We start from the raw sequence: 9,139 nt of genomic DNA on the forward strand, positions 1-9,139 counted from the left end.
CTTCTTGTTTAATTTGTCTTATAATTTTTGGTTAAATGCCAGACATCGCATGGAAAATTAAGATAAAGGAACACCTATGTGGCTCAGTCAGTTAAGTGTCTGCCTTTTGCTCAGGTCATAATCCCAGGGTCCTGGGATTGAGTCCCACACTGGTCTCCTTGCTCAGTAGGGAGCCTGCTTCTCCTTCTGCTTAGAGTGCCCCCTTCTTGTGTCCTCTATCTCTGACAAATAAATAAAATCTTTAAAAATTAAAAAAAAAAAAAGAAACTGAGATAAAAAGTATTCATACCTGCACATAGGCAAACCTTTCTATCAGACTATTAGTATGGAGTGAACTGAATGTCTCCTACCAGTAGTTGATTTGGATTTAGGTTTTATTGGTTAATATCATTACCTTCAGTACATGATAGGCTTCAAATTCCTCCAGTGGTAGACTACTGCTACTTTGTGTTTGGTGTGTGGCCTGGAATGCCAGAGAGTTTTTCTTGGTGTTCCTACTTCACCTTCAGTTTTCAGCAGACTGCATACATGTGCAACAAATGGGATTTCTCTCCATGGTCGTTTCACTCCCTTGGCTGTAGAATTCTGTTGCTGGTTTCTTTGTGCAAGGCTTATGGTTGGGGCAGGCAGTCTCATGCAGGTCCTGGGCTCTTGAATTTTAGGGTGGACCTCTCTCTCTCCATGGCAATTAGACTCTGCATTGTAATGGGGTGAGGTCTTAAATGGGAATGAGTTTTCTGTCCCTGTATCACTGGCACCAGACCTCTGCTCTGTATCAGTGAAGGATCCTGGGGACAGGTGGGTTTCCTGCTTTCCTTCAGCATCTGCTGGCTTTTTCTTTAACTCATCCTCTACCACGGCCAAACTTTTCTTGGCACCAGGGGATAGGAAGGTTTTGTATACTCCTCTAGTGACAGAGGGCTTTTTCTTTGTATGGGAGAATTTCTTTGTATGCCTCTCTCCTAGTGATACCTGGTTGTCATCTGCTCATCTCACCAAAGGGAGGCTCTTTCAAACCTTCTGATCTGTCCCCCAAGTCTTTCTTACAAACACCCAGGGAGGACTATGGAAAGTGCTGGCAAATGGGGCAGACTCCCTTGTATCCATGGCCCCTGGAGAGTCTAATTTGTCATACTAGCTCATACTTGGTCTTTAAGCTTTAAGCTTTTGTTAACATTTCAATTTTTTCCCCTCTTACTTTTTTTGGCTGCTTCTCTTCCTCCTGTACTCTGCACAAAGCAAAACAGTTTGTAGGAGCAGTGCTTAAGGCTTTCTGTATCATAAGTAGGGCTAGAATTCATTGATTGCTTCTTTGTTGTCAACTCTAAGATTTTACTGGACAGCAAATTGCTCAGTAGTTTAATACATCCAAAGAGGTAAAACAGGCAGTGAGGGCCTTAGCCAGTTGACTGGAATTATGGCAATAGGAGGTCCAAGCAATCATGTCTAGTATGTCCTATAATGGAGGGGACATCATGACAATGAATGGGAAGAACTGTGGTCATTGCTGCCAAAAGGTGCTTTGGCATCTAACCACAAGTGGCGACCATGGACTTCTAGAAGATTTTTCCCATAGGTGATTGGCTGTACATAGGCCTGGCTGGGCTCACCAGCAATGTCCAGACTGTTGCCCAGCACCTCCAGTTCCAGCCAAACCTGTATGAACTGAAGGAAGGTCGGCAGATCAAGTCTTATACCTTCCTGGGCATGGTGGCCAACGTTTTGTATGAGAGATGGATTGGCCCCTACTACACAGAGCCAGTCATCACTGGGTTGGACCTGAAGAACCTGAAGTGCCTCATTTGCTCTCCAGACCTTATCTGCTGCCCCATGGTGGCTGACAACATTGTGATCAGTGGTGCCTGCTCCAAATAAATGTATGTGATGTGTGAGTCCCTTGGGGCCTGACATGGATCTAGAACACTTGCTTGAAACCATCTCACAAACCATGCTAACACTGTGGATCGGGATGCACTGTCAGGCATGAGATTCATTGTCCACATCATTGAGAAGGACAGAATTACCACTAGGACACTGAGGGCCTGAATGGACTAAACTTCTGTTTTCAGAGCCTACTTTTTTTTTTTTTTTTAATGAAATAGTTTTGTTTTCAAGAAAGCAACAGTTAAAGAGGTAAAACAAAAAACAAGATTGACAATTATGAAAGCCATAAAAAGGAACCAAATCCCAAACAAAAAAATATGGTAGCTGAAATTAACTTAATAGAAGGGTTTTAGGGCAAATAAGGCATTGTTAAAGAGTTAATTCAAAGTAAGTTAGAAGAGTTTCTCCAGAAGGAAACTTAGAGAAAAGCTTGGAAATACAGATTGGGTAGGGGGTGGATAAGAGGTATAAGGGATGTATTAATAAGATTTAATATAAATGTGGTTAAGATTCCCTGAAGCAAAGGAGAAAGAAAATGGGATGGAAGCAATTTTTGAAAAGATAATAGCTGAGAATTTTCAAAACTGGTGAAAAATGTAACAAATTAAGAAGCCTGAACAGAATTTAAAATAAAAAAAAAAAAAAAAAAAAAAAAAAAAAACCTAGTCACATTCATAGCAGATAAAAACCAAAGAGAAAATCTTATAAAACAGCTAGAGAAAAGGTAAGTTACCCTTAAAAGAGCAACAATTAAACTTATTGCTTGTTTCTCAAAAGAAATAAAGCCAGAAAGACAAATAGAGTATTTTCAAAGTGCTAAAAGAATATAACAATTTAGAGTTATATGCCCAGCCAAAAATGTTCTTCAAAATTAAAAGGGAAAATAATGGCACATCTGGACATAAGAACAGAAAATTCTCACAAGCAGGCCTACATATTCAAGGAAATACCAAAAACAGTTCTTCAGACAGAAATAAAGTGAACCTAGATGGAAACTCAGAGGTATTGGAAGATAAGATTGATGTAAGGGTAAAATATATGGATAAATTTAAATAATAATGACTGCATACAATAAAAATATTCTTTGAGATGTCTATATATGCTCTCTCTATATTCATTAATATATATGAGAATGAATAGAATAAAAACAGAACAATGGCATAAAAGTCAAGAAGGGATTATTTTTGGAGTCGAAATGTTTTAAGGTCTTTGCATTATCTGAAAAGTTTATTTCTTTAGGCCATTCCTCGAAGTAGAATGGATTGTCAACTAGGTACTGATCAAGAACTTTGTGATTTTTAAGTTGGACTGAAGACACATTCTGACTCGGATCCAGTTCCATTCCTTTCATTCCATCTTTTAGGATTTTCTTCTGCTCTTGACTCTTCATATTTCTTAAGGAAGCAGCTTGCCATGAAAGAAAAAGCAAGGGCTTTAGGATCAATCAGACCTGGGCTTAAACTCCCGTTTTTCCCCTGACTTGGGCAAGCCATTCTTCTCTGGGCCTTCACTTTGGGAGGGCTGTGAAAATGGGAGGTAGTAATACTGCCCTCACAAGATTATTGTGCAAATTAAATGAGAGTAAGTATACCAAGAGTCTACAGTCCAATGCCCAATATCCAGTACGTCATATCCCTCAGTAGACACTCGTTTTTTCCCCTTATGGACGGCACTGTGCGGCTGGCACTCAATTGAACACCCTCTCCCATGGTTTCCTAGGGGCCTTATATTGGTGACTATTATCCCTGCTCTCCTGACTCAATTGTAATCTTCCCCAGTTCCGGGACTATACATCTCCCTTTTCTCTCATCTTCCTAGTTCAGTGAATGGCATTTGGAGGAAGAGTAATGCCTTCTTGAGGAAAACACATGTAAATGAGATAAAATGCATTCCTGCACTATACATTATGTTAAAAGATGTCTTCGTAGCAGTTCTACCCAGAAGGATATTTGAGACCTTTTTTTTTTTTTAAAGATTTTTTCTTTATTTATCTGACAGAGATCACAAGTAGGCAGAGAGGCAGGCAGAGAGAGAGGAGGAAGCAGGCTACCTGCAGAGCAGAAAGCCCGATGTGGGGCTCAATCCCAGGACCCTGGGATCACGACCTGAGCCGAAGGCAGAGGCTCAACCCACTGAGCCACCCAGGTGCCCCTATTTGAGACCTTAAAGAAAAGTCCTTCAGCTGCCCTGGAGAAGCATAAATGGTGAAAACATATTTAATGGAAAGAGAGAACTGCCATTGTACCATTCAGGAACCTTCTAGGTTAAGCCCTGAAGATTCTAGGCTGGAGGCAGTTCTGAGTATCATGGATTGCTGCCCTTAAAACTAGCATCTTAAGTTGTATATAATACCTTTTCTGGGCAAGGGTCCCATCTACTTAATCTCTGCTAGATGAGTATATATTAGATCTGACTGTTGAAAAATACAAGTTAAACCAGACAGTTAAAAAAAAATCAACATGATGCCCATAACTGGCTTAATTTATCTTTCCTTTCAGCAATCCCACTTATTACCTACTTATTTGCTGTAATGAACATGCCATTCAGCTAAAATAAGATTAACTGCTTAAACCATGGCATTACAGGCAGAGAACTTTAAAGCCGCCTTGTGTTTCATTGTAAAGTTCAGCAGTTAAACGATATGGTGTTGTCGTTTCGTCCTTTGTAATAAAGATGGTTTCACTTAGGATTAGTGCTCCCCAGCTGATTCTCCTGATGGAACATTTGAAGCAGCAAATTTATATGTCTAGGTTAGAGGCTGGCATCAATAATAACCTTCAGAATCAAACCTGTTGGCCTCATCAGCACTCAAATTGCACTGCTCTTTGTGAGGCCCCCCTCTGCTCCAATGGTGATGGAAATCTCGCCTGCCACGCAGACTATGGTAGGCAAATTGGAAGGGGGCTTGGCCGTGCATCTGGAAAATAACACTGTGATGATGACTCAGATGGGATCAGAGTTCAGAATGTTAATCCAAGTTCCTCCCAAATCAATGAACATTCACCTGTTCTCTGCATCAAGGTCAAATCCCACTTCAATGGAGTTTTTCTAGGCTGTTCCAGCCCCCACTCATCTCTCTTTTCTTTGATGTTTAATTGCAATTATAGTTCTCCCTACATAAGGCTATTTATCAATTTATATGGCTCTTATCATTGCCCTATACAGGCTAACACTGTCCCTTTGGTTAGGAGAAGTCCAGGACTAGCATCTACATGGGCCTGGGCCCAAAGGGGCATGTTATTTTAACAATTGCTCATTGACTGAAGGAAACACCCTCTGTGTGATGTGACCCATTATGACTCTGCCTGGATATCCACAGTGCAGACTACCAGCTCCAGCCGAGCCTTCAAGGGTCCTCTGTCCTTATCATGTCTTCTCTTCCATGGAGTATATTGCAAAGAGTAAACATGGAGACAAACAGATTTGTCCATCTATTCATTGATTTTTTTTTTCACTCAGTAAGTTTTATTAAGTGCCTACCGTGTACCAAGTCTTTTCAGAGCTCTAAGAACTGAGAGACATCTTCCTGACCATTTTGGTGGAGATGGAGAAAACAGTTTTAAAAGAATTAGAAGAAAACTCTTTCTTCTCACAGAGTATCCTTCAGTTTTTTGGGCAGGAGCACCTTCTATAATGCTTCCTTTCCCTGTTTGTTTATTTGCCTCTTCTGCCCATTCTGATTTCTCCTTCTCCCCTCAAACCGCTGTGATAGGTGGGACGGACAGCCCCTCCCACTGCCTCCCTGGCTGTGATAATAGCAGGCTATTGAATTTTCCTGTGCGAAACTGGTTAGCTCAGGTCTCTGCCAAGTAGGCTGCACTTCCTAGGTTGGATGGCTTCCAGGTTTGCTCCTCTGGATAGGATTTAGTGTGGGTCAGGATTCCTCAGTGGGTAGGAAGAGGGTGGGGAGAGAAGAGGGAGACTAGGTTGGTCCTGCCCTCTCTGACTAAGGAATTAGATGAATTATTTAATGAATTATAAACGGGGCCCCCTGCCTTGAATCTACTTCCACTCCAAGCCCAATAATTGTTGACCATGTTTTGTCCCCTCCAAGGGAAAGTCAGAGCCTCAATTGTCCATGGGATGATTTGAGACTGTTGTGAGTGTGTCAGCACAGTTGACATCCAAGCTGGACTTCTTGGGAAACCTGAGGTCATTCTCTGGACAACTGTGAATCCAATCCAATTCCTCTGCTTCCTTCATTTTTCTGGCAGAAATAGGGGCTATACTAGAATGTTAAACTGTTAGAACCCGGGGGTCTTCATCATCCTTTATTCCAGGCTTCCTTATTTTTCAGATGTAGAAATTACAACTAGTCAAAGTGGTTTACCCAAGTAGATGGAACTATAGTGGCAAAGCCAGGGCTGGGACCCATGTCCCCTGCCTCCCAGATGACAGCCGGGTCTACACCGTGCCATCTCTCCACATTTCCTTTTGCATCACTCTGTTCCCCTACATCTTTTTACTGCCTCTCAATCAATTCCTTCTCTCTTGACTGACACATCTGTTTTTCTTCCTCTTAAAATTTCAAAAGCAAAAACTACCAGTGTCAGAATGGAAAAAAACAAAAATGAGCAAAACTGGTTTCTTGGACATTCTCCTAACACCTTTGATTTGTCCATTGTTTGCTAATAAATATTTCTTAGACACTAATGTGCTTTAAGCATTCATTTCATTGAATTTGCTGTGAACTCTTAAGTGTTTATTAAGTCTATTTCTAATAGGAAGAGCATACTCTTTCTTTCTTTCTTCCTTCCTTTCTCTTTTTCTTTCTTTCCTTCCTTCTTTCACACTCGTTTTGATTACAAGTGGCAGAACCCAACTCAAATTAGCTTACACATAAGAGATTTATTGGACTCCATAGCAGGAAAGTCCAGGAAGTGATGTCACTTCCAGTTTGACGGGACTCAGGAACTCAACTGATTGCCCTATGCATCCTTTGTCCACTTATCTATGTTGCCATCATTCTTTCCCACTATAGACAGGTGCTCTCCATGCAGTTAAAAAAAAAAAAAAAAAAAAGGCTTGCTGGCAGTCCTCATTCACATACTTCCAAAAAGTTACACTCCTTCTCCTTCAGCTCCAAATTGAAAAGTCTCAGAAAATGGCTCAAACTGACCCAGACTGGGTCACTGTACCTAAGAGAATGAAGTACTATCATTGAACCTGCACTTGGTGGCCCCAACTGCTAATGCACATAGTCATGTCCTTGCTCATGTGTTCCAAAGGCAGAGTCCTGCAACTTGGCAGCCTTGCCAAAATCCTATGGAGTGGCAGAGAAACGAGTATCTACAAAGACAACATTGGAAGACAAGTACCTGGAATGACAAATTGGCAGATTCCGACTTTAAACCCCTTCCCACTGTGTCCCCTGAAAGCAATCTACTTCTGAGTTCTTTGGAGTAGATCTCTACCTGTCATCTGCTTCCCATTCCTGCTGTATACCTCACTTGTCATTAGCGCTGCAGTATCTGCTCACTGGTTGTCAACTTCCTTCTCTCTCTTTCCTGACCACTTAAAACATTACCAGGTTAATAATCTTGTACTGCAATTCTGATCTTATTTGCACATTACTCAAAAGTCTTCTTGATGGAGAATCTCAATAATCAAGATCTACTGATTGCTCAGGTTTGGAAGTTATGATCTGAGTAGAGCTTGAGGTGGGGCAAAATAAGAGACAGTACAGCTTTCTGGTTTCTTTCTGATTTCATACTACCTGGAGTTAGTGTCAGGTCCCAAAGGTTAAGGGCTTTGTTCCACAAAACTGCCCCCCATCTCTCACTTCAGATGCCAATCACAAGTCTGGTGTTGTTCCCTGTACTTCAGACTGACCGACTATATAACCGGGGTTTTCCCAACCTTCTTTTCGGGTTTGATAATTTGCTACAATGACTTCACTTGGGGAAACACATATTTATCAGTTTATTATGTAATTAGAATATGATATAGAATACAGATGAACAGTCAGATAAAGAGATACATGGGAGAGGTACAGGGTCTTAAATGCAGCCTGTGTGGTTGGGGTACATCACCCTCCCCACATGTTGGTGTGTTTACCAATCCAGAAACTCTCTGAATCCCCTGTACTTTGGAGATTTTTATGAAGGCTTCATCACTCATACCTATGAGCAATTATTAACTCAGTCTCTAGCCCCTTCCCAAAACTTCCCCAGAGAAGAGGGAGTGGGATTGAAAATTCCAAGCTTGTAATTATGGTTTGATCTTTCTGGTGACCGGCTCCCATCCTGAAGCTATTTAGGAGACCAACAAGAGTTGCTTCATTAGAACAAAAGACACACCCAGGAAATTCCAAGCAATTTTGTGTCCGAACTATAGTCAAGGGCCAAATGTTAGAACAAAAGATGCTCCTAGTGCTCTTATTACTTAGGAAATTAAAAGAGTTCTAGGAGCTCTGTGCCAGGAACTGGGAAGCAGAGACAAATATATATATTTACTATTATTATTTCACAAAGTCCTTTATCTTTCCCCTTTCCCACCATCCTGCTGCTTGGAATACGGCTGTAATGGCTAGAGCGCCATCTTGAAAGAAAGGACAAGGGTTATGCAAAGCAGAGCAATAAGCCCAAGTCCTTGACACCATGGGGCCCCTTACCACCTCAGGACTGCCCACTCCGATTTTATGTGAAGGAAGAATAAGCTTTCATCTTGCTTAGACTACTATTATTCTGAGTTTGGGGTCATTCACAGTTAAACCAACACCAACTGATTCAGTATATTTCAAGTGAACAGATGAAAAGAGAAATTCTGTTTTGCACTAAGGGACAAGATATTGCATTATACTGCTCATCCAGGATGGGGTGAATATGTGGTAGCCTGGAGTGAAAAAGAGTGAAAAACTAGGTATGTGTTTTGGGGGACTTGGTAGGAGCAATGTTACTTCCTAAAAGTAACCAAGGGTAAGGCTTGGAACGCCTTTCTTTCTCTGCTATTGGTCCTTAATCTACAGGTACAAATCCCTTGAGCTTCCAGTGTCCGAACTGGCAAGATAATAGTGTTCTATATTGTGTTTGGCTCTTTATCTCATAAATAAGAAACGCTAAACAATTAATAGAGAGATAAAGATGCTTTCTCAGATAGTTTGAAAATACTTAATAAAGATAAAAAGGAGAGCTCCAACTTATTGACAGTCTTTGATGTTTTAAGCACTGTGGTAAGTATTTAACAAACATTATGTCAATCTAACAACAATCTGATGTGCTAAATACTGTTTTATCTCCATTTTCTTGATAAGAAA

General features: G+C 41.0%; 1 pseudogene; it reads left to right on the forward strand.

Moving 5' to 3' along the window:
* Positions 1-328: 328 nt before the first annotated feature.
* On the forward strand, positions 329-2,055 carry LOC101681908 (annotated as a pseudogene).
* Positions 2,056-9,139: the final 7,084 nt, after the last annotated feature.

Source organism: Mustela putorius, unplaced genomic scaffold (assembly GCF_011764305.1).
Source record: "Mustela putorius furo isolate JIRA1106 unplaced genomic scaffold, ASM1176430v1.1 tig00000450_pilon_pilon_pilon, whole genome shotgun sequence".
Classification (NCBI taxonomy): Eukaryota; Metazoa; Chordata; class Mammalia; order Carnivora; family Mustelidae; genus Mustela; species Mustela putorius.